Raw genomic sequence first — 27,104 nt, forward strand, 5'->3', positions numbered from 1 at the left:
CCCCACTTGTTTCACACGGCATGGCCACAGGCCAATTCTGTACAATAAATTTCTGCTGTTATCAAAGAATTCTTACCCCTCTGCATGACTTTACTGCTGAAGTTCTGGTCACCAGAGTGAATTACCTCCAACTTTTCCAGTTTTCTTTTTCTGATCAATTGGCAACCTGTTACTTTCAATGTTCCTGGTACCTGAGAGTCACTGCTGGAGGATTTTGGACCAGGTGTTTAGGCAGAAGAAACAGCTCAATGCTACATTCCCTGGAGTATGATTATCAAAACTGAACTCCTACTCTGTGCATGATGGAAGATGAAACCACTGCTGTCATGGATCATTTTGTATCTGGTGCTCATCAGGTTCCTAGTGTACCTGTCCTGGTGCTGTAGTCCATGGTGAGGATACCATTATTCTGGCAGCTTCACTGATGAGCTCAGAGGTAGCCCTCCATAGCAAGTGAGTCACCATTCCCCTCAAGATACTGCTATCTGATGAGAGCACAGCCCCTCTTCTTGATGTAGGACCAGTGAAGGAAGAGAAAGCCCTGCTTGTAAAAGGGCTGTTGTCTTTGCTTACAGTTCAGTCTATTAAAGAGGAAGAAACTCAACCTAGGGGAGATATGCCACCTATACTGAGACCAATGAAAGTAGAGTCTTCCCTTGAAAGAGTGGCCCTTTACTGCCCATCTTTCAAAGAAGAGTAGTCTCACTACTGGACGATTCATATTGCTCTCCCACACCAAAGACAAAGAAGTCTTACAATGAACCGAAGTCTCCATCAGGATGTATCAAGAAATGCTTGTGATTAAGTAAAGCGAGCAAAGGGAGATGACCTGGTCTTAAAGACAGGAGCATTTGCTGCCTGGATGAGTGAGCCTTGTCTTGTCTTCTCTCAAGGCCCCAGCACATCTTGACAAGCCATAGATTCTGCCCATCCTGGTGGAGAGCTTGGAGCATCTTCCACTGCTTTCTCCTAGGAGACAGGAGGATTTTTTAGATCTCCATTAAGGAAATGCTACCCATATCCTTTACACGTTGAATAAACCTCGCCTCCTTTAAATTCCCAAGTTTTAGAGGCTCACACCCTCAACTTCAGTGAGGAAAGTGAGATTTCAGTACAGTATAAAGGCCCCAGGGCATATTTGGCTCCCATTTAACTCTCTAGGTCTGACGGATCTGAGTATCATGCCACCAAGAAGCCTCACTCCCAAGAGCTCCTTTATTCAGAGCAATTTGACCTTGCCTCTGAGCTGTTTAGTAACTCTTGGCCCTCAGATCTGGAAGTCCCCAAGCAGGCTCCCCACAGATTGCCAGCCTTTCAGACAATCATTTCATCCTAGAACAGAAGGTTTGGTTCTAGACACAATGGATGACCCTAAGCAAGATCTTGTTGGCCATCAGCTTCCCTGGCCTATAAAAAGACCCTCTGGGCTTTCTCAGTTTACTGACAACCCCAACTGGTCTCAATTAATTCCTGAAATTAATTCCAGGGACTGGACTTTGACTCTTGCTGTTCACTATTCCAAGAGTCTGAGTGAGGGAGCAGTCCAAGGCTCAGTGTACACCTATGCTGAGTGAGGACAGCAGGCAGAAACCATGCGTGCCAGGGGCCCTGTTACTGCCCCTTTCTCCCACTTCCCTGTGTTTCAAAGTCAGCTTACCTACAAGAAGAAATTCTAGAATAATACACCATTTATTGAGTCAAAAATTGCATTTTGAGATGGAATAGATGCATCCGAAACAAAGAATGGGTACCCACATGTATCCCCATTAGATGTTCCTCTGATAATGTCACACCAGGGAGACTGGCATTGACAAGAACTCAGATGAAGGCATGAGGAGGAAGAAAAGACATCTAACCTATCTGGTTTTCTTAGAATGTACCTCAGCTTTGAGAAGAACCACCCTAGGCTCCAGCTGCTTGCATGTATATGGGCAACCTCAAAAAACACTGCTGTACCTACCTACTTAATCCAACCTAATGTAAAGCTACCAAAAAAATTCGAATATAATGAAAAACTTTACGTCAGTACGTTTGACGATATAGGTTGCAAGAAAAAATTTGAAAGGAACCCAGTTTACTGAAACGGACAAGAAGAATGTGAACATTCTAATAACTCTGTGGCAATTTTTCATTATGAAACCAGTAGTAAATAAAAAGTGAAAACAGGAGGGGGTTTAGCTTAGCAGCATTAAGTGCCTGCCCTGGCAAGCGCGAGGTGGTGAGTTCAATCTTGGTATAAAAAAAAAAAAAAAAAAAAAAAAGTGAAAACAAATAATAATAGGTAATAACATGCTTTGTTCTTTATTTTTTTCCATTCTTTGTTTTTTAATTCCTTTCCTAAAATGAAAAAAAGTCATGGTCCAGAAGACATCATCTTTTATCAAAGATATAGTTGAGGAAAAAATACCAATTTTACATCAAATCTTTGAGAAAGCAACGATGGAATGTTCCCAATTTATCTTAGAAGGGTAGCATATTCTTCACACTGAAATCATACAAAGAAATTATGAGAAACAGTTATCAGCAAATATTATTCATAACCTCAGACAAAAGTTTCCCCACAGAAGTAAAAATATATCAGTGCATACAGGATTGTTTATTCTTATCATGTTAAAGGAACATTGACTTAATAATACCTAAAGCTCAAAGTATAATCACATTAACAGACTATGGAAAATAATTCTGTATTTATCTCAACAGACACAAATACAAGATTTGGACCTTCTAACACATGATTCCAATAAATTAGTAATGAAAAGAACATCCTTGACTTGGTTAAGGGCAACAAGGAAATGTTTAATTTTATTCTAAAGGAGGACATTTTTGCTTGTCTTTTAAGAGTGGGAGGATGGCAAGAATTTGTGTGTTTATCACTGCCATTTAGCATGATACCAATATTGTTAACTAAGAAATAATAAAGCAAAAGAAAATAATTAAATTCATAAAACATGAAAAACAATAAGCCTAACTGCATTTATTTGAAGATGACAAAATGGTTTACATAAAAATATTTAATTTTTTTGTATGTTTTGAGACAAAGTTTTACTGTATAGTTCAAGCTGGACTGGAGCTCACTATATAGCCCAAGCTGGTCTTGAACTCATGGAAATCTGTCTGCTTCAGCTTCCTAAGCACTGGGATTACAAGTGTGGGTCACCCACCCCAGAAGAGAGTATTTAATTTTGTTTTGTTCTCTTTTCTCAGTCCAGAACCTGCATAGTTAGTATACGAGTAGAGTTTGTGAAGTTTTTGAGGGAACTAAATTAGCAATACTATAATCCTATTAGACAAAGGATCAGGTAAGATCTGATTAGAAATGCATTAGTGAGTTAACAAACCATTCTTACTTTAAATATAATTTTAAGTTAATATGAGTAACAGTAAGAACCAACATAGAATATAATTTAGAGTAGATTAAATAGGATATAGAAACAATTCCATCCAAGAAAATTGCAATTCATAGAAATAAGAGCTGCATAAGTACACAAACATATCCAAAACCCTTCTAAAAGCAATATTCAATTTACAAATTAATAGTTGCTATGTATCTTTTATATGAAAACAGATTTATCACAATTACTAATACATTCAATTCAACATAATGTTGGGGAAGATAGGGATTATTTAAACGTGATTTTAGAGTAAAGCAATTCACTTGGCTTAAATGGATTCATTGGTTATATTTTCCTACTGATATTTCAATTTGGAGATTTAAGAGTGATGCCCAGAAGGCTGGAGGAATTAGGATTATTTCGATTTCAAATGCCTAAATGGAATCGCATTTAAAGCTGAGACTAACTGTGAGATAAAATACGGAGGAAGTCATCCAGAACCATTTCCAACAATCTCACCTACGAAGATCCCACATCAATGTAAACTGAGGTTGCCTAGACTTCTCAAAAGTAAGATTTAAGATAAGCACCCCAACAGATGAGCAGCTGTAATTTCAGGTGCGTGTTTGACACAGGGCTTCGGAATTTCCATTTAAGATGCAGTGAAACTAGACAAAAGTTCTTCTCATACACCATAATGGGTCTTCAGAACCATAAACAAACCGAAAAACAGAACACATCCATGGATGTGGGCGAATGTCTACCTTTCACCACTAGGTGGCGATGAGAGTCAAGCAGCTGCTGAGGCTGTGCCATGTTGAGGCTTTGCTGGGAAAAAGGAATAGATTTTTGATTTTGTGTGTATGTAAATTTTGTCTGTCCATATAATGTGATACTAGCAGACACCTCTTGAACTCTGCCCGCGATCTCAGCCCGCTTTCCTCCTCCACCCTTACTGAAGCAACTGGTGACAGAGGCTCAGTGCAAATGCTTTGCCTGTGACTATTTTTCCTCTAACCCTTTACTCACCATGTGGCCAGCACACGTGGAAGAAGCAGCCTAGCCCGTGCTCGATCCGTTCTCCTCCCCGCTTTTTTTACCTTCAGCTGATATAATATATTTTGATCAGATTCATCGCTCTTATTACCTATCTTTACACTTTTTTTTTTTTTTTTTTTTTTAAGATTCCACTTATGAAGGAGAACATAGAATCTTTGTCTTTCGGAGTCTGGCTTATTTCATTCAGCATGATGATCTCCATATCCATTTATTTTCCTAAAAATGACATTTAATTCCATACGTATCTAGATTTTGTATCCTGCAACTTGCTGAACTGGTATATCATTTCTAGTAGATTTTTGAAACGTCTTGCATTTTTCAATGTATAAAATTATATCATCTTAAAAGAGGGTAATTTGCTTTTTATTTTTTTCATTCCTATTTGTACGCCTTTTTTTGGTTTTCTTTTTCTTGACTGATTGCTCCATCTACAATCTCTGGTATTATATAGAAGACGAGTGGTGAAAATGGACCTCTTTGTCTTTTCCTGATTTTAGAGGAAATGCTATCAGCTCCACCCCATTTGTTGTGATGATGGCTGGGAGTTGGTCAAAATAGCCTTTATTATAAAATGTTTAGGTCTGATCCTCTATGCCTAACTTGCTTAGGGTTTTCCATGTGAAGTGGTGTTGAATTTTATCAAATATGTTCTCTGCATGTCCTGAGAGCATCATATGATTTTCGTCCTTAATTCTATTTATTTACTGTTTTACATTTACTGATTTCCACATGTAGAATCATTCTTACATCCCTGTGAGGAAACCAGCTTGATTACGGTGACTCATCTTTCTGATGTGCTGTTGAAATTCAATTTGCATTCATGGAGTATTTTTGCATCTATGTTCTTCAGGGATAATAGTCTATGGTTTTTGTAATGAGATAATGCTGGTTTCATAGAATGCATTTGGGAAGGGTCCTTGCCTTTCAATTTTATGAAATAGTTTGAGTAGGACTGGTATTAGTTCTTCTTCATCTCTGGTATATTGTAGCTATGAAGCCATCATGTTCTGGGCCTTTCTATTTTGGCAGAAAAGATTCAGAATCATTATTTGTGGTGGTCTGTTAAAGATTTTTATGTCTTCATGTTTCTATGTGTCCTGAAATTTATCTTTTTTAAAAATTTTATTTAAAAGGAAAAAGAGAAAAAACAAAACAAAGCAGTGTAAGGGTACAATTAATACAGAACTACAAAAAGAAAAAAAAAAACCAGAAATCACCAATTAATAGATTACAATTACCATCCTAGAGACAGTCACTCAAGTCACAGTATCAAAGCGTATAAAGCCATAGTTAGCCATACTAGCTAAGGAAAACTTCAAAAGGGAAAGATAATAATCAAATATATATGCACCAAATTTGGGAACACCTAGCTATATAAAACAAACATTAATAGAAATGAAAAATCAAATAAGCCATAACACAATTATAACAGGAGACCTTAACACCACATTGACACAGAAACAGATCAACTAAACAGAAAATCAGTTAAGAAACAAAAGAACTGAACCAAACTTGTGAACAAATGGACTTAGTACATATGTACAAAGTGTTCCACCCAGGAACATCAGAATATATATTCTTCTCACTTCTGGGAGAACATGACAGACAGATAACAGCAGTTATGGAGGCTCTCTGAGACTGCCAGCTTAGAATCCAGGAATAGTGCAATGTGGGGAGCCCTAAGAAAGGGAAGATATACCTTGCTGACCCAAGAACGAACTAAGCTGAGAGAAACCAACTGGAAATGCAATCCCGGTGCTATAACAGGAACAGATAAAATCTCAGCTGAAACCCACGCCACTGGAAGCCGAGATTTGAATTTCCCGCCGCCACTGCTGCATCTAAATCTGCACAGCAGGAAGAGAGATTAGCAAAAGCTCTGAGAGCAGAACCTGCAAACAGAGGTGAGAGCAGGACTGGCAGGCAGCCCTGCATCGACCTGCGGTGAGTGAGAGGAATGGGGACCCTTCCATAGACTAGGAGGCTCTAACAGAGGACATTCTGGGACCAGGCAGACTAGCCAGAATAGGATGCTGCAATGACTTTAGTTGCATATTCCCCTCTCAAGCACGAACGGTGAGGAGTTCTTGGCCTGGGTGATGTCACTGGACTAAGATCCAGTAAGTTAGCCCAAACCAGGTACCAGTGCCAGGTGGTGCACCCTAGCAGTAAAGCATTCAGTAGGTTGACCTGAAGAGGTGGGCCCAGCAGAGGCTGCCCAGGTCTGTGTCTCCCTAGTACACTGCAGTGGGTGGGAACACCTAGCCAGCAGATTCAAACAAACTGTAACCCACAAAGAAAAAAAAAAGTGGGCCTCTTATATATGCTTGTATGGAAGAAACAAAAATTGTGGGAAGAGGGAGCAAAGAGCAAGGGTCCTCAGTCCCCAATCCTGAGAACACTGATCCAGGAAAGGTAAATGCAAAGAAAAATGAGGAGAGAAAACATGCAATATCAGACACGGCACCAATAGACATAAAGCATTATATCTGGAGACTCATAGATAAGTTCAAAAGTGAAGTATTTAATGAAATAAAGCAAGAAATAAGTAGAATAGTTAGAGAAATGTTAAGCACTGCCCAAGAAAAAAACAGATAGTGGAATCGAAGAAGAGAAAAAAAGGGAGGAATTGTTTGATGGAGAAAATAGAGAAAACATAGAATATGTGAAGCACATTGAAAGAGATTACCAGGAAACTAAAACTTCTATTGAATGATAGCATAAAAGCTTGAAAGAAACTAAGGATAGATTATCTGACCTGGAGAACATATTTGTAAGGTGGGAGCATAAAATGGAAAAAATTCTTAAAAATAAAAAGGAAACAAACAGCAATAATACAAAGGCTATAAGATGGTAAGAGGATCTATAAATTAAGAATTAAAAACATAAAACAAGAAGTAGGGACACAAATAAATGAACTACAAAAGCTATTCACAGAAATAATCCAGGAGAATTTCCCTAATTTAGCAAAAGGTAAAGATATTCAGATATATGAGGCATGTAGGACCCAAGCCACCTACAACCCAAACAAAGCAACAACCAGGCATATAATAATCAAAACTCCAGAAATTGAATATAAGAACAGAATATTAAAAGCTGTCAGAGACAAGAAACAGATCACTTACAAGGGAACACCCATCAGAACTACAGCAGATTTCTGGGCACAAACCATCACGTCACAAAGAGCATGAGGGGAAATAATTCAAGTTTGAAAGATAACCTCCAGCCAAGATTAATATATCCTGCACAACTGTCCTTAGATATTGGTGGAAAAACAAGGTGCTTCCAGGATAAAGAGGAACTAGGGAAATTTGCAACCACCAGTTCAACTCTACAGAGAATACTTCAGGATATTCTCAAAAAGAAAAATACCAAGACTTGAGAAATAGTGGCAGCAAGGCCACAATGAATGGAGCAGAAATCAAAATGAAGAAGACAAACTGACAGCTAATGACAGAAAAAGGGCTCAACAGAAATGAGGCAGAGAAGGTTAGATGGTAGTAACAGCTATTTTGGAGACAAGATGACATCATAATAGCTAGTGCTGATTTAATATCATCTTGTTTTGAAGTCCCATCAAGCTTTTGCTCTTCTGTCTCCATCGGTCTTAACATGTTGTATCTTATTGGATTTCATTATATGTGATGATATATACAAAAGCTTTTATAGACAAGGAAATCATACAGAAACCATTGTTCATTTTCTGTTAGTTGATTCTAAAAACCCTGTAATATTCTCATTCCCTTGAATGGTTTTATATTGTCTTGATATGTTTGGTGCTACAGTATACGAAGTTATACTGAAAGATTTCAAAGAAAGAGACACTATGGTAACTACTTTTATGTCGGGATTATCTTGTGGTGAAACACTATTTTGCTTAAATGGTTATGCTTTGACCTGCGCTGTTTTGTTGTTATGCCCTCTTTTATCTCCATCTCCTTTTTTTATTATGTACTTTTTAATTTTTATCTTTTTAATTAAGGGAAAAATAAATAAAAATAGCAGGATATATTATAGTAACCCACTTTGATTTCCTATTAACTTGATTTGAAACCCTGTATTGCTCTCACCATCTTGTTTTGTCTGATTTTCCTCTATTCTGTTTTGCTTGATAGTACCAAGTTTGAGAGTATAGGCAACAACTGTGAAGACAATAGATTCATTATGACACCCATTCTGGTTGATTATTATCTTCTTTTGAAGACCTGTAATGTCTCCAATGTTTTGTTTTTATTGGTTTTGTTCTTTACTGTTTTGTTCAATTTTATTATAACATGATATAGGCAATTCTTTTTAAGATAGCAAGAGGCATTATGGTAACCATTGATGATCACCTTCTATTATGTTTTTACATTATATATTATGCCCGTCTTTTTTATTTGACTGACTCTGTTTTGTTATGTCACATTTGGTTTTACTCTCTTCAAAATAAGTAAGAAGAACTGTGGGAGTAAAAAAACCCAAAATGTGTAATTGTCATTGTACAAAAGAGAGGAAAAGAAAGTGCTCTAAATGATATAACTCCATATATATTTAAGTGTATAAGATAGATAACCATATTACTGAGTTTTTTTGGGTCATTGAATAGAACTCTGCAATCTCACTGTTTGAATGTCCACTTTATATGCTTTAATATTGTAACTTGAACAACTATTTCTAAGATGACAGTATGTAACCTATTAACTAATGATTTCCTACTGTTTATTTTTTCTGAAATTCTGTATAACTTGTACCCTTTTCTGCTTTTTTTTTCTTTTTCTCCTTAAATAAATTTTTTTTAAAAAAGGATATATATTCTTCTCTAATTCACATGGGATATTCTGTAAAATAGACCACATACTAGTCCATATAACATGCTTAAGTAAATGCAACAGAATTGAAATTTTCCCACGCATATTATCTGATATTCTGTCATGAAACTAGGAATTAATGACAAAAGAAACTGTAAAAATTCCATAAACACATGAAAATTAAATAATACACTCCTGAACAATCAATGGTTCACATAGAAAGTTAAAGAATAAGTTAAATAATATTTACAAGCAAATGAAAACAAAAATATAAATTAACAGAACTTATGGAAATAATGAAAGCAGTCCTCAGATAGAAATTTATTGTGGTGATCTCCCACATCAGAAAACAGAATGAACACAAATAAACAATCTGATCCTACATCACAAACATCTAGAGAAAGAAGAACAAGTAAAGCTCAAAGCCAAAAGAAGGTAGGAAATTATAAAGATCAGAGCAAACACTAACACATAGAGATTAAAAAACAATACAAAGAATTAATGAATCTAAGGGTTGGTTCTTGAAAGAATAAATAAAAATGATAAGCCTCTAACCAACCTTATTTTTAAAAAGTAAAATAATTCAAATTCATGCACTAAGTGATAAAAGGGATGAAATACTGTGCACCCTGTGGATGCACAGAAGATCATCAATATCTATTTTGAAAACCTTTACTTTCATTGGTTTGATAACACAGAAGAAATGGACACATTCCTAAATACGTAAGAATTAACAAACCTGAATCAAGAGGTTGTAAAATTGCTGAATAACCCAATTTCAGTTAATCAAATTGAAAATATAATTAGAACCTTACAAACAAAGAAAAACCTGATGGATTCACTGTGGAATTCTACAAGAAATTCAAGAAAGACTTAATGCAAATATTCCCCAGTCTCTTCAGTGAAATTGAAAAGGAATCAGTTCTTCCTACTTCATTCCTGGAAGCAAGTATTACCCTAATATGAAAACCAGAGAAAGACCCAATCAAAAAGAGAACTACAGACCAACCTCCCAAAGGAACACAGTTGCAAAAATCCTCAATAAAATATTGGCAAACAGAATGCAGCAAGATATCAAAAAGATTATACACCATGACCAAGTAAGATTCAACCCAGAAATGCAGACATGATTCAACATACACAAAATCAATAAGTGTAATACACTATATCAATGCAGCCAAAGACAAAAATTACATGATCATTTCAACAGATGCAGAAAAAGCTTTTGATAAAGTTCAACATCATTCCTAAGAACCCTAAAGAAAAATGGAATAAATATTCTTTTTTTAAAAGATAAAAAAAAAAAAAAAACAAGACAGAACAAAGCCCATCAAGACAATGCAAGGACATTGGTACAGAATTTCAGAGCAGGACACTGGGATAGCAGTAATAGATACCATAGTATATCTTGTTATCTTCACAATAGTTGTCCATTCAATCAGGCATAGCAAAATCAAACCAAAAACAGAATACTATAAAACAAAATATTGAATAGGGCAAAACTATCAGAACAAAGCAAAACTGTGAAAACAATATTGGCCTTCAAAGAGAAGATAGACATATTTTATTGCTATATTGTATACTGTCATTCTTCCAAGAGATGCTCAAACCTCTAGCCCCAGGTCACCATAATCAACTAAACAATACAAGCATTTAGTTGCTTATGTATCTTAGTTGCTATCAACTCCGGCTGACTTTGAAACCATCCACTTGTGAAAGGGGCGGGGTGAGGGGAGACGTGGGACATTTGATTTTCAGTCTGTATGCCAGTTAGGCTCACAGAAAACAATGAATTATTCTATTCCTGGTATGCATGCAGCCCATACCATTTACCGGGAAGGCCAGATGGTTGCTTTTTTGGTTGGTCCTGCAAGATCCAGCATGACTGATATTTGGGAAACACTGAGGTATTATCTTCATGGCTCACCCACAGCTCATGCCACTTACCAAGACGGCCGGCTCACTTTATCAGTTGGTTTCCCAGTTCCAGCATGGCTGATTCTTGAGAGTTGCTGAATAATTCACTCCCTGGCTCATCTGAGAAAGACCCCCCCCATCCCAAAAACAAAGAATTACAAGCCAAAATCCCTAATGAACATAGAAGCAAATATTCTCAATAAAATATTGGCAAACAGAATTCAGCAAATCAAGAAAATCATACACTGGGGCTGGGGATTTAGCTCAGCGGCATAAGCACCTGACTTGCAAGCAGGCAGTCGTGAGTTCGATCCCTGGTACCGATAAAAAATGAAAAAGACAAAAAAAAAATTTAAAAAAAGAAAATCATACACCACGACTGTCATGGTTTATGTGTGTGTCCCCCAGGCCTCATGAGCTTGCATTGTGTATTTGTGATGGTTCATTGTATAGTGCTTGGATTGATGGTGTCAGTGTTCCACCCACATAGGAGTGGAGCCAGGATGTGATGTAATGGCAGGAAGAAGGTGTGTCTTTCTCTTTGCTGGTTCGAGCTCGCTGTGGGCGGCCACCATGAACTGCAGCCCAGCCATGCCTGCCTGTCTTGGAGCCAACTGAGTGTGGACTGAAACCTCCAAAAACTGTAAGAAATAAACCTTTCCTTTCCCAGCCTTGGGCTTCAGGTATTTTGTCTCAGCGACGATCAGATCATAAAGTAAGGAAGACAGAAATTTGGTACCGAGGAGTGGGGTCATTTGCTGTGACTATACCTGGCCATGTTTTTCAAGAGGCTTTGGAAATGGCTTGTGGGTGGAGTTTGGAAAGGTTTGAAAATGTTGCCTGGATGCATAGAGCTGGAGCAGCTTAGGTTGTTCTGTAGAGGAGATTCTGGTCAGAGCTCAGGAGACCAGAAGGCTGATGATAGAAAGCCTCTTGGTAAAGACCAGGCTTGGAAGGTTTCTGCTGGAAAGGACTGCATTGGTTGTTGGACTCCACATGATGTGTGTTATGGCTTGGCAGAAAGTTTGTCTGCATTTTGCTCCTGCCCAGAGATTTTGCCTGAGACTGAGACAAAGGGCAATGGACTGATTAATCTTGAGACAGAAATTTAAAAGCAATCGAACATTGAGGCTGTGGCATGGCTATTGTTGGGGGCTTTTAGCCAGCTTTATGTTTCAAATCAGGTGCAAAGAACCCAGCAGGATAATTTCCAATACTGTGAGTTTGGCCCGAAGGAAGATTTCAGGAAAGGTGTGGATTGGAAAGACAGAATTGAGATTTTGATTCCTGAGGAGAAACAGAGAGATAAGAAAGGTGGCCCCGGGGCATCCCAGGAAGCAAGTCCCCACCCTGTTCAGCCTCATAGCAAAGATGAAAAATTTTGCTCAGAGGAAAAATCTACGGAGTGCCATGCTCCAGAATGGGGACAGAGGCCAAGTGAGGTTCCAGAATGGCAACAGAGGCCATGTGGGGTTCCAGAATGGCCACAGAGGCCACGTGAGTCTCCAGAAAGGTGGCAACATAGAGAAGCTTTTCATCACAATCAGGTAAACAGAGCCCTGGAATCCAGGCAACTGACCCCTACACCCAAGAGAGAGAAAAGCCTGGCTACTGCTTCAGCTAGCAGCAAACCTTGGCGGCATCCACAAGGTGCTGATTTTAGGTGCAAGGAAATGCACAAATTCTGAGGGTAAGAAGGCTTCCACCTCGATTGCAAAGGGCCTGGCTGGCCAAGCTGTGTGCCCCTGAGAGGGCAATTTGTGAAGATGTAAGTGTGAAGCTGAAGGTACAGTGGAGACCCCAGAAGTTTGGAAAAGCCAAGAACGTGGATGATCCAAGGAAAGCTGCAAAAAGCGAGCAGAGAGGATTTAAGAGAAAAGCTGCGGGAGTTGAAATCACTGGAAGTGCCCTGGGGGTGGAATCACCCAAGGCTTTTGGAACTTGCAACCAGATTGCTTCAGATGCTGAGTGTAGAACTCTAGGACTTAATGTTTGCCCTGCTGGATGTTGGAATTGCTTTGTTTCGAATGCTTTCTATTCTCCTGTTTTTAACTTTTGGAATGGTAAAGTTTATCTTGTGCCTTTGCATTTCAGAAATGTTTAACCTTGTTCTTTTGTACAGGGGCTTACAGTTAAGAGTTTGCCATAGATCTTGGAGGAGACTTGGGACTTGGACTTTTCAGCAATGTTGAAGCTGTTAGGACTTTGGCAACTCTTGAGGTGGACTAAATGTCTTTTGTATAAAGGATATACATGAGTCCTGGGGGCCAGGGGTGGAATGTCATGGTTTATGTGTGTGTCCCCCAGGCCTCATGAGCTTGCATTGTGTATTTGTGATGGTTCATTATATAGTGCTTGGATTGATGGTGTCAGTGCTCCACCCACATAGGGGTGGAGACAGGATGTGATGTAATGGCAGGAAGAAGGTGTGTTTTTCTCTTTGCTGGTTCGAGTTTGCTGTTGGCGGCTGCCATGAACTGCAGCCCAGCCATGCCTGCCTGTCTTGGAGCCAACTGAGTGTGGACTGAAACCTCCAAAAACTGTAAGAAATAAACCTTTCCTTTCCCAACTTTGGGCTTCAGGTATTTTGTCTCAGCGACGAGCATAAAGTAACTAAGACAACGACCAAGTGGGATTCATTCCAGGTATTCAGGGATGGTTCAACACGGACAAATCAATACACGTAATTAACCATATCAAAGAACCAAAAATAATAATCACACGATCATTTCTATAAATGTCGAAAAGCTTTGATGAGGTCCAACACTTATTCAAGATAAGAACTTTACAGAAAATTGGAACAGATGGTCTTTACGTGAATATGATAAAAGCCATTTATGACAAACTAACATCCAGCATCATAGAAAATGGCCAAACAATGAAGGCCTTTACCCTGAAATCAGGCACTAGACAAGGATATCCACTATCACCACTCCTATTCAAAATAGTGCTGGAAATACTACCCAGAGCAATAACAAAAGAGAGAGCAATAAAAGGAGAAAGGACAGAAAGAAGAAGTTAAATTACATTATTTTCAGATGACATGATACTCTACATAGAAGGCCCCCAACACTCCATTGAAAGATTTAGATATAATAAATTAAATAATGTAGCCGGATGCAAAGTCAACACTCAAAAATCAATAACATTCCAATACACTAAAAACAAAATCACTGAGATAGAAATAAGAGAAGCCACACATACCACAGTAGCATTCAAAAAATTAAATACTTTGGAATCAATCTGACAAAGGGAGTAAAAGGGGTATTCAGGGAAAATTATAATACCCTATAAAAAGAAATCTAAGAGAACCTCAGAAAATGTAAAGACATTTCTTGTTTACAGATAGGAAGAACAAACATTGTGGAAATGGCATTTCTCCCAAAATCATTATACAAAATCAGTGCAATCTCAATAAAATACCACTAATGTTCCTCCCAGATCTAAAGAAATCACTGCTAAAATTCATCTGGAACCAGAAGAGATTCAGAATAGCAAAGGCAATTCTAAGCAGCAAAGGCAAGGCAGGAGGCATCACAATCCCTGACTCGAAGTTATACTACAAAGCTACTGTAATAAAATCAGAATGGTACTGGAATAAAAACAGCCCTGAAGATCAATGGAATAGATTAAAAGACACAAATACAACTACAAACATGCTCCACCACATTACCTTTGATAAAGGGGTCAAACATGTCCACTGGAAGAAATGTAGTCTCTTTAATAAATGGTGCTAGAAAAATTGGCTCTCCATAGGCCAAACACTAAAACTAGACTCATGCCTATCACCGTGTACTATTATACTAAAGTGTAAATGGATCAAGGTCTAAATATTGAATCAGAAATACTAGCTCTGTTGGAAGACAAAGTAGGTAGAAATCTTGAAGACATAGAGATAGACAGAGAATTCATGAACAAGAATCAAACCACACGTGAAATATTTCACAGAATTGATAAGTGGGATTTCATCCTGTTAAAGAGTTTTTGTATGTCAAAAGAAATCTGCAGCATATTGAGAAGAAAACCCACAGATTGGGTAAAAAATCTTAGTGAACTGTCCCTCAGACAAAGCAATTCTGTCTACAGCATATAAAAAATTTTAAAAAAATTCAGACCCCCAAAATTCAAAGACCCAATTTAAAAATGGGCATCTAAGATGAATACACAGTTTTCACATGAAGAAACAAAAATGGCAAATAAATACATGAAAAAATGTTCAACATCATTAGTCATTAGAAAAATTCTAATTAAAACCACACTTAAATTCCATCTCACACCTGAAAGAATGGCCAAGATCAAGAAATCTACCAACAACAAATGCTTGAGAGGTTGCAAGGGAAAATGGAACTAATCTGCACTGTTGGTGGGAGTATAGACTGGTACAACCACTATGGAGGTCACTCTGGAGATTCCTCAAAAATCTAGGACTGGAAGCTCCTTTTGACCCAGCTATTCCACTTCTGGGCATATTCCCAGAAGAACTGAAAACATCATACCACAGTGATATATGTGCACCCATGTTTATAGCAGTACAATTTGTAATAGCCAGATCTTGGAAACAACCTAAGTGTCCCTCAACACTTGGAATGGATAAAAAGAGGTGGTATTTTTATGCAGTAGAGTACTACTCAACTATAAGGAATGATCACATTGAGATATTTATAAGTATACAGATTCAACTCGAGGCCATACTCCTAAGTGCAATAAATCAAACTCACATGTGTAAATACCATATAGTCTCCCAGTGTAAGAAATGATAAGAGTACATAAGATAAAAACTCAATAAATACAATGAAAGAACAAGTATCTGCTTAAAAGGGGAAAAATAATATCACAGGGAAAATGAGGAAAAAGAAAAAAAGGAAGGGAAAAAATGTCTAAAATTATATAAACACACTTAGGATAGCTAAGATGATTGTGTTACAAATTCTATAAGTTCTTGAAACAAAAGAGTTACATTCATAGGACTGGAACAACTGTGCATATTGTTTTTTAAAGGAATTTTATTTAAAGAGAAAAAAAGCAAAGCATGAAAATGGGTAGAAGTAATATAGAATTTCCAAAAAAAAAAAAAAAAAACACAAATAGTACGAAATCACTAGTTGGCCAGTTATGGTGCCTCATGCCTGTAATCCCAGCACTTTGGAAGCTGAGGCAGGAGGATCGTTGCAAGTTCAAGACCAGCCTGGGCTACAAAGTGAGCTCAAGGCCAGCCTGAACTGCACAGTGAGACCCTGTCTCAAAAGCGAAAAAAAAAATTACTAGTTGATAGATTACATATTCTCACCTTAGAAGTCACTGTTTAAGTTACAAAATTAAAGCATACTAAATGGACATTCAAACAGTGAGACTGCAAACAGTACTGTTCAATGATCCAACAGAAACTTAGTAGTATGGTTATCTGTCTTTCACAATTACACATATGTGCAGTTTTATCCTTTAGAGCACTTTCTTTTCCTCTCTTTTTTATAATAACAATTACACATTTTAGGTTTTATTACTCCTACAGTTCTTATTACTTTGTTTGAAGAGAATAGAACCAAATGTGACAAAACAAAATGGAGTCAGTTAAAACAAGAATAGACATAGTATATGATGTAAAAACAAAATACAAAGTTATCAACAATGGCTACTATAATGCCTCTTCCTGTCTTCAAAAGAATCGCCCCTTTCTTAAAGAGGGTAAGATTAAACATAATAAATCTTAAGGAAACAATTTTAAGAAGCATGGATTTCAAAGCAAATCCACTGGAGATCTTTACTGTCTATCTTATAGTCTCTAGTTTTCTTCCAAATAGCTGTCCCCATCTTCACGTGCATTGAATACATACTGAATACTATAGAACTAATCTAATCATAACAGGATGATGAAGACTTTTTAGGTGTTCAAGACCTGACATTAGGAAAGTCAATAGTGACTGCCATAATGTCTCTCATTCTCTTCATAGTAGCTGTCCTTATCTTTATGTATGCTGAAATTGAACAAAAGAGAATAGACTAATATCATTCTGAACAATGAAAAATAGTTTTGCTAGATTTTATACCATAATACTACAGAATTAGCACGGGTAACTTAGTGTCTCTTCTTCTTCAAAGTATCTGTTCATTACATCGTGCATTATATACTCTGTTCCTGTAAACTGTTTAGAAATTCTCCCCATGTGTGAATCTCTATATGCATATCTATTTTGTCTGTATTATAGGGAAAAACAGATCGTAACAAGACAAAAAAAAACAAATTCTTAGAAAAACATGGAATGAAAAAGGCATATAAAACCACAACATTAAGGTGATCTACAGTAGTTACTATGCATTCGCTGGATATTTTCAACAGAGTTGTCAACATCATCAGACATATAATTATTGAAATAGCATTACATAGCTATTTTAATAAGAACACAACTTTGGAGACATTGTAGGACTTCAAAAGTAGTTAATAATCAAACTGGATTAAGTATGTTATTACAACTTGTCATCTTCAGAGTAGATGCCTCTACTCTTAGGCTCATCACCATCAAACGTACCAAATTTGAATAAAATCAGTCAAGGCAAAACAGCAGTTTAAGAAACCAGCTTCAAATAAGGTCACAGTAAGACAATGTAAGTAATACAGGGCTTCAGTTTCAGTTAATAGGAAATTAAGGATAGTTACCATGGTATAGCCTGCTGTTTTGGGGATAAGCTATCTGTGCCCTCAAATCTAGTATGAGTAGACAGACTGGAACAAAATAAAATCAAACTAAGGAGATTGATAAGACTGCTGTGGCTTTTAAATCCTGATACACTATTAACAATGTCCTCTGCCTTCCTTTGTCAGGCAATTCCTCACCTTTCCCTTTCTCAGGATGCTTTGTATATTTTGTGTCCCACTAACTCCTTTAGTTTTTAGATTAGGGGATCAACCCATTATCTATCTGAGTGGTGATGAATTTTTTTTACCCCTGAACTTGATCTTGAGCTCCTTTACTTACAAGAGCCACAAGGTTTTCCTTCCTTCTAGCTTTCTAGTTCTACACTGCAAAAAGTGTCATAACTTTCCAACCTATCTGTGGCTGCTGGATGAGTCATCCGTATTTCTCTCTGGTTCCCTGTCAATTAGAGCTTCATTTTCTCATCTTTACTTTCATTTTATTAACCTTCTTTCAGGTTGAGTATATTTCCTATTCAAAGCATCTCGATGGATCCTGCCTCCTAACCTACTCTGCCTGTGTTTCTTCTTCTTAGTGTATCTAGGCTATCTATGTTAAAAATTATAGCCCAACTTCTCTGCCTCAATTCTGCTATTCTATTTTTCTGCTATTATTTGTCCATTTTTTCTCTTTAATTCCACTGTCTTCCCTGTTCATTGAGGCCTCTCTGCCACTGTTGCTGGAATCCTGGTATTTTTTCCTCTCTCTCTCTCTCTCTCTCTCTAGAATATCCTTCAGTATTTTCTGTAGGGTTGGGTTATGGCCATGAACTCCCACAGTTCCTCTTTGTCTTGGAAACATTTTGTTTTTTCATTAATTTTGAGAGAGAGATTTTCAGGGTACATCAATTTTGGTTGGAGGCTATTTTCTTTCAGGACTTGGACTATTTCCCCCCAGGCTCTTCTTCATTTAATGATTTGAGTTGATAAGTCTGTCATTATATTGATGATTTGTCCTTTGTAAGTGATCTGCTTCTTTTCTCTGGCTGCTTTTAATATTCTATTCTTGTGGTGGATTTCTGGAATCTTGCTTATTGTATGTCTGGGTGTAGTCTGTTTTGGTTGTAGTTGGCTGGAGTTCTGTAGGCCTCATTTATCTGGATATCATTTCTTTTTCCTATGCTTAGGAAGTTTTCCTTAATTATTCCTGTATAGTCTTTGTAATTCATTTGTGATTACTCCTGCTTCTTTGCTTATGTTTTCTATTCTTAAGTTATAGAACCTTTGTCATCTTCTAGCCTTTGAATTGTTTCTTCTTGGTTCCTTTTTATTTTTAATAGATCTTTTCTTTCATGATCATACATTGTAAAACTTAAATTTAAGTTTCAAATGGCTGTTTTTTGTTTTGTTTTGTTTTGTTTTGTTTTGTTTTGTTTTGTTTCTGTCAAAGCATTTTGCCAGCTTTCAATGGAGCTTTTAGTTTCCTGGTAGTCTCTTTGGATCCGTTTCATGTATTCTAGATTTTGTTTATATTCTTCACCAATGGTTTCTCTTCCTTTTCTGGGTTCTTCCCATCTTCCCTCTGTGCTTTCTTGAGAGGGTTTTAGCATTTCTTTAATCAATCTTTTTATTTCTTGCCTCACTTGGGTTAGAATTTCAGCTTTGCATTCAACCATGAAGTCACAAATGTATTGCTTTATGACTGCTGATGTTGTAGCTAATATTGCATTATTGCTGGACTAGTTCTCTTCTGTATTTGCCTCTCCTGGGATTATTTTCCCAGCGTCAATAGCTGGAGGTTTTGTCTTACCTTTTGCTCTTGTCATGTTTCTGGTTTCTTTCAGACAGGTGTGTGGAGGAGGTCTCAGGCCGTCTTTGTATTACTTACAGTTTTTCTGAAGCATGCTGCCTTGGGGCTTGCTGCCCTCTCCAGTTTGCTAATATCTGAGGTGAGCACAGCAATGCAGTGGGCTGGCCTGTCCCCTCTGAGCCAATCAATCTGCAAGTGCCTTCAGCAAGTAGCGCTGCGCTGTGGTGGATGTAACAGGGTCAGAACCATTTCACCCCTGGCTATTGGTTCCTGACCAGTGGCAGGGTTCAGCCCAAGCTGGTCCCACCAATCCTCTCTGGGATAGGGGCATTTAACTGATGCCACCATGGCACCAGGCTCTGCTCTACTCCAAGAGGTCTTCTAGTCAGCCACCCATGCCACATGGGCCCAATTTCCAGTACTCACCGAGAGCCAATAAAGCTCTCTACTTTGGCTCCACTCCACACTGTGCTGCATCCTCCTGCCAAGGGCCCAGGACTCACCAACTGTCATTATTGGAAGCCAACTCTTCAGCACAACCATGGATCATCTGACCTTGGATTGGCGCTCCCAGCACAGCGCGGAGCTGGTCTCAATAAGCTGTCGGGCTTCAGCCCTCCACTTGCATTTTTCCTTCTTCTTCCTAATTTTATTTTTCTCTTCAGTTTTGTCCTGGGTTAGTGGGAATTGTTCTCCAATCATCTGGCCCTCTACATGATGTCAAATTCTAGCATCTGAGTTGCTTTCTCTGGAGAGGTTCTCTATCCAGCTTCCTAGCAAGCTGCTGTTTTTCACCAACTGTGCATATTATTGTATGGTGATCTTAGGAACTCTTGAAGATCATTATGTAAAATAACAACCCCAGTTATGCTCCCACCACCTTTTTTTGAAGGCCTAAATTGTCAATGCTTTGGACTATTTGCTATTGTTGTTTATTTGTCATTTGTGTTTCCTATTTTTCTAGAAATTTTTTTTGTTTGTTTTGTTTTGTTTTTCCCTCTAATACAGAAAGGATAGGTATACATTTAGATACTCATACATGCTTAGAAATTCTCCTAAACAGTTTATGAGAATCAATTATATAATGCATGATGAAATGAACAGCTACTTTGAAGAAAAAAAAACATACTAAGGTACACAGTGCTGATTCTGTAGTATCATGATGTGAAATCCAGCAATACTATTATTCTTTGTTCAGAGTGATTTTAATGTTTTTTATTGTTTAATTTCAACATACATGAAGGGTTATAGACAGCTATTTTGAAGAGAATGAGAGATATAATGGTAGCCATTGTGGAGTTCCCTATTGTCTGATTTTGAAGACCTAAAATGCCTTCATCATCCTGTTCTCATCAGCATATTTTATTTTGTATGAATTCACTCTGTATGAAGATATGGACAATTATTTAGAAGAAAACAAGAGACAATATGATAGACAGTAAAGTTCTGTTGTCTTGCTTTGAAATCAGTATCTTATTACATTGTTTTCTTCTGATCTGCTTTGTTCTGTTTAGTTTTACCCTCTTTAAAATACAATTTAACAAAATGATCTAATATTAAAACACAAACACTAAATCTGCTGGAAGACAAACTAGGTAAAATATGAAGGCATGGGGTAGGCAGAAAATTGATGAATAAAAATCAAACTGTATGGGAAATAATTCCCAGAATCAACAACAGGGTTTGCATGTCAAAAGAAATCACCAAAAGAGTGAAAAGAAAATCGACAAATTGGGAAAAAATCTTAGTCAACTGTCTCTCAGACAAAGGGCTTCTATGTAGAACACAGAAAGCATTAAAAAATATTAGGACCCCAAAATTCAAAGCCCAATTCAAAAATGGCATCTGAGTGACTACAGACTTCTCAGCTGAAGAAACAGAAATGGCAAGTAAATACATGAAACAATGTTCAGCATTACTGGTCACTAGAGAAATGCAAATTAAAACAACACTGAGAATCCATCTGACTCCAGAAAATAGTAGCTAGAATCAGGAAAAACAACAAGAACAAATACTGGAAACCTTTGGGACAAAAGGAACTCTTCTGCACTGTTTGTGGGAGTCTAGATGGGTGCAACCACTGTGGAAATCAGTTGGAGGTTCCTGAAAAGGCTAGGATTGGAGGTTCTATTTGATCCACCTATTCTACTTCTGTGCATATTCCCAGAAAAATTTAAAACACACCACAGTGAAATATATGTGTGTTTATACCACACAATTCACAATAGCCAAATCTTGAGAACAACCCAAATGCCCATCAACTGAAGAATGGATAGAAAAGATATAGTATTTGTATACAATGGATTACCACCCAGCTATAAAGAAGAATCACATTGAGGCTTTTATAGGTAAATGGATATGTCTTGAGACCACACTCATAAGTGAAATAAATCAAACTCACATGTGTAAATACCATATTATCTCCCTAGTGTAAGAAACTGAAAGAATAAATATGATTCAAAACCTTTGATAAATATTGTGAGAGGATAAGAAACTGCTCAAAGGTGAAAAAACAACTCAGTTAAGTAAAAGAAGAAAAAAGGAAAGGGAAAGAAAAAAGACACAAATTGGTATATGCTACTTAAGACTGTACTACTAATTCTATTAGTTCTTGGAACAAAACAGCTGACATTCATAGGATTAGATAAATTTTTCCATATTTATATTTGGTAATCTGAGCAATGTTTTTGAAGATAGCTATGCAAATTAACAACCTTTGTTATATACCTACCACCTTGTTTTGAAAGCCTATACTGTTATTATTTAGGACTCTTCATTATTGTTATTTGTCTCTTTTGCTTGTTATTTTTCTTGTATTCTGTGTTGCTTTGTTTTATTTTGTTTTGTTTTGTTTTGCTCTCCCTCCAATACAGAAAGGATAGATACACATTATAGAATTATACATGCCTAGATCTTTTCCTAGGCAGTTTACAAGAATGGATTTTGTTACATGTGATGTTATGAACAGCTAGTTTGAACAAAACCAAAACATTATGGTAGCCATTCTGATTTTCTATCATCTTGTTTTAAGGTCCAAAAGTGCTTTTATCCTTATTTTGATTGGTTGTAGTCTGTTTTCTTTTGATTTCGATATGTGTGAAGGTATGGACAGTTACTTCCAAAAGAACAAGAAATGTTATGGTAGCCATTGTTGATTTTCCTATTGTTTAGTTTTGAAGGCCTGTAATGCTTTCATTCTTTATTTTGGTTAGTTTTTTATGTCTGTTTCACTTGAATTCATTATGTGTGAAGATGTGAACAACTATTTTGAAGAAAACAAGAGACATTTTGGTAGCCACTGATTTTTCCTGTTGTTTTGAAACTCTGTGATTCTTGCATTGCTTTGCTCTGATCTGCTTTGTTCTGTTCTGTTTTGTTTTGTTCTATTAACTTTAAAATAAAGTTTTAACAGAATATATTATGGCAGCCATCTTGGATTTACTATTTCCTTATTTTGAAGTCCTGTATGGTATTTATTGTTTTGTTTTTATTGGTTCTACTTTGTTTCTGTTTTGTTTGATCTGCTTATGTCTGAAGGTATGAGCAGCTATTTTGAAGACAAGAGGCATTATAATAACCATTGTTGATTATTTTATTACCTTGTTTTGAAATCATGTATCATACTGTTTTGTTTTGACTGGAATTATTCTATTTTAGTTTGCTTGGCATTATTCTCTCCAAAATAAAATTTAAAAGAAACGTATTCAAGAATGCAAAATCCTCCAGGAACAAAATAAACAAGTTGAGGGAATAAAAAGGCAAAATGGATAACTAACAGTTAAGATTCCTGGGACATTGTCAGAATTTCTCTCCAGATAGTTTAGTCATTATGTGCCTTAGAAATGTTCAAAGTCAAAAATATCTTCCATTAGACCATTGATAAAACTTGTTGAGGAAAATGCCATCCAAGTAGACAGAAAAAAAATTTTTAAGTAGTTTGTGATCAACCTAGGCTTTGATCAGATTTTTTGAAATTGCCCTTTTCAAAATTTTAATTATACATGAATTTGGAGTAAATACAGTGATGCTGCTTGTCTTAAAGTGTCTAATAAAAGAAACCAGTAATAAAACAATTGCTAACTTGTGATGGCATTACATCATTCAGTAGAAGCAAGCACAAAGCTGATTTCTACAAGCTTGTAGTCAATGCAGTCTTCTTTTTGCTGATATTCCCAGTCGTTGTTTGCATAGTTTGTGTACAAACAAATTTCCAAATTTGATAAGTTGTCAAGTTAAATAAAACTAATCCTCCAACAGGATAGTTCAATTTATACTTCTCAGGGTACGTAATCTATTAATAATTGTATGATTCATAAACTTTACAACTAGCTCTTCAGTTCACAAATCACAGAAATAACAAATGTAAAGTAATCAGTGATTAATCACATCACTTATTTCTAAGTTTTGCAATGACTTCTGTTCTGTTCTGGTTCTGTTCTGTTCTATTCTGTTCTGTTCTGTTCATAGATAGCAAACCATGAAGTTGCATTATCTCTTTATGATCCTGTAACAAGTCCATGTGGCATCTAACATGAAAGGGCAGTACAATGGGAACTGGACACCAAAGACAAAAGTGACAATGACAACAGGAAACTGATTGTGCTAGAAATGAGACTTCAAGTTAATGCAAAAGATGTTTTAGAAGAAATGACTGTGATTGTGGTGTTGCTGGTGCTGTTTGAGAGCCTGTAGACAGGAAATTCAAGGAACTTTATGACTCTAAGACATCAGCCAGATGAGGAAAGTGAGAAGAAAAATGCGGTGTCCAATATAGAACAGAACAGAACAGAAAGTCCTAAGGATACTTTGAAGTCTCAAAAGTATAAACTATTGAATGCTGATTCAGCCTAGCCTGAGTACAAAATTTACAAATGCAATAGAAGACATTTCATATTTTTATGTTGTATGATGAGCACTGTTTAAAATACTCAGTAAGTTTTAGAAAGAAAAAAAAACATTCTAAGCCTGGATCTTTCTAGTGTTCTCAACTACAGTGTGCTAAATAAACACTAATTTTACTATTGTTTGCTCTCCTTTATGTATATAACCTATAGTACAAGTGTTTTAGAATATCTTGACAAAAATGTTTAAAAATTACAAGATGATTATAGTTTCTATGTGGATTAGTGAGATCTTTTTGCATGGATTCACTTATAGGATCAATTTCTAAGTCGTATTTAAACATACAAAATCACCAGTAGACAAAGTTTTAAAACTTGGGGTCAAAGTTTTTTAAAAAGCTTCAATACATTAAGCACAAGATAATCCTTGCCAGGGTATTATCATTTTATTTTTCTTAAAGAATATCTTAATCCCTGTCACTGTTCTATTTCCTCAAAACACAGTATCTTGGGTAACTATGATAACAAAGACATCCACCAACATGTGTTCCTGAAACATCATATCCAAGCCAGCCAGGTATGTTCATATGTATGTTTACAATTAGCTGCATGGACTTCTTCTACATGTACTAGAAAAGGGAAAATAATATATTACCCACCTTGTGGCCCATACACACACACACACACACACACACACACACACACACCTTAATCCTTTAATGTTTTCAGAGAATTATGTGTATTGAATTTGAATTCTAATATCAGTCTACATTTAGGATTAATTTTTCTTAAATACCATGCTGAGTCATTGCTGAGCACACCAATCTAAAACATATTTTTTTCTACAATACTTCTGGTTTGTCTTCTAGAATCCACTATTTTTTAATACAGTAATCCCCCTTTTATGGTTTGTATCTCGATGTCACTCCAGAATTTCATGGAGTCATAGATAAAGCATTACATAGATAACTGGATATAGATTGCATGATGCTGGGATCAATGGTGTGTGATTACTATATTAGTCCACTGCTTGGTATGGCATAGTTACGGGTTTAGATCATGGGAAGGCTCACATATAGTCTGGATAGTAAGGGACAGAAGAGAGATGCTGTCACAACTTGCTACTTCACTGCTTTCTGTTTTGCTGCCATCCACCTTCTGCCTACCATGAACTATTTCTGCTTTGCAATGTCTCTCTGCAATGCCACCCAGCCTTGTAGCCAGGCAACTATGGATTGAAACTTCTATAAATTACAAGCTACAATAAACTTTGACTGCTGTGTATTTTGTCTCAGCAATAGCAAAAGTAACTGAGACACTTCATAAAAATGGTGTTGCTCTCCTCCGTTTTGGTCAACCATGATCCAAAAAATATATGGAAATTTCCACAAATTAACAATTCATAAGTTTTAAATTGTGCAGTTTTCTGAACACTATGCTTGTGCTGTACCTTACCCAGGATGTTACCCACCCCTTTGTCCAATGTATCCATATGGTACCTGCTGTTCATCATTTGGTAGCTGTCCTGGTTATCAGGTCAACTGTTACAAGATTCTCAGTGCTTGTGTTTTAATAACCTTTTTGTTATGATTTAGATCTACAATGTGTCTCCAAATTCCTCATGTGTTTAGATATAAGCTTTTTGGATGGTGATAGGGAAACATACTCAACCGAATATTGATCATATGATGAGTTCAGTACCTACATGTGCTATCACAAGAAGACCAGCTTTCCACTGCCATGTCCTTGAGCCATCATGTTTCTGCCTTGAAACCAATTGGCTATAGTCTGAAACCCCTGAACCATAAGCCAAATTAAAATTCTCCTCTTTTAAATTGTGGGTGTTGAGTACTATGTACAACAATGGCAAAGCTGACTAATATATCTTTTAAAAGGATTATTTGTTCTTTGGACCCATGACAGTAACTTAAATTACATGCCAGTACTTCTTCATTCACCTCACTTCATCTTAATATGTAGGAATGTATCATCTCACATCATCACAAGGAAAGGTGATGATAGCACAATGAAATTTTTGAGAGAGATGAATTCATGTATTATAGTATCATTATGACTGTCCTATTAGTTATTATTGTTATTTTCTTACAATACTTAATAAAGAACTTAAACTTCATCATAGGTAATTGTACTTAGGGTGTTAGCTGCATTTTTAGCCACCCACTGGGACTCTCAGAACACACCCTCCATGGATCAATGAATCCTATTTATCCTCAATAATTTTCTTTTTAAAAAATTACAGACTATCACAAATTGAATTCTGAGTAGATGATGATTTTAGGGTAACACTATCATAAATTCACCAGTGACTTTAAATTTATATTAATATTGCCATGTTCCTCTGTCACTTAAAAGTGGCAGTAATCTTGTATGATAGTTTAAAAACTAAACTGCAATAACATTGCAATATCTTCTACTACCAAACTTTTAAAAATAAGATTGAAGAATATACAATGCCATAGAATTTGTCAAGCATTTTCAGTTGCTGCTGTTATAGTTTCCAAGCATAGCAGCATTGTCAGATCCCTGAATTGTCTTATCATTCTTGTCTAAATTAACCTTTTGTAACTTACCTGTTAGTGATTTATATAGTTCTTTTCCAATTAATACTAATTATTCAGTATATTTCATATCCTAAATAATGTGTTATATTACCTAGTATTAATGCTAGCCTTCCATATTTATATTCTTCCATTAGGTCATAATTTG

General features: G+C 36.5%; 1 protein-coding gene and 1 pseudogene across 1 annotated transcript in view; both read left to right on the top strand.

Annotated features, from left to right (window-relative positions):
- LOC100733491 (T-cell surface glycoprotein CD1b3-like) overlaps nucleotides 1–27,104 on the top strand; it is a 351,357-nt gene that overhangs the window by 134,679 nt on the left and 189,574 nt on the right. The gene's annotated exons all lie outside the window — the stretch shown is intronic.
- LOC134476779 (forkhead box protein M1-like) lies at nucleotides 179–910 on the top strand (annotated as a pseudogene).

Source organism: Cavia porcellus, unplaced genomic scaffold, assembly GCF_034190915.1.
Source record: "Cavia porcellus strain 051 isolate PalLab524CR breed Dunkin Hartley unplaced genomic scaffold, mCavPor4.1 scaffold_7, whole genome shotgun sequence".
In the NCBI taxonomy this organism is placed as follows: Eukaryota; Metazoa; Chordata; class Mammalia; order Rodentia; family Caviidae; genus Cavia; species Cavia porcellus.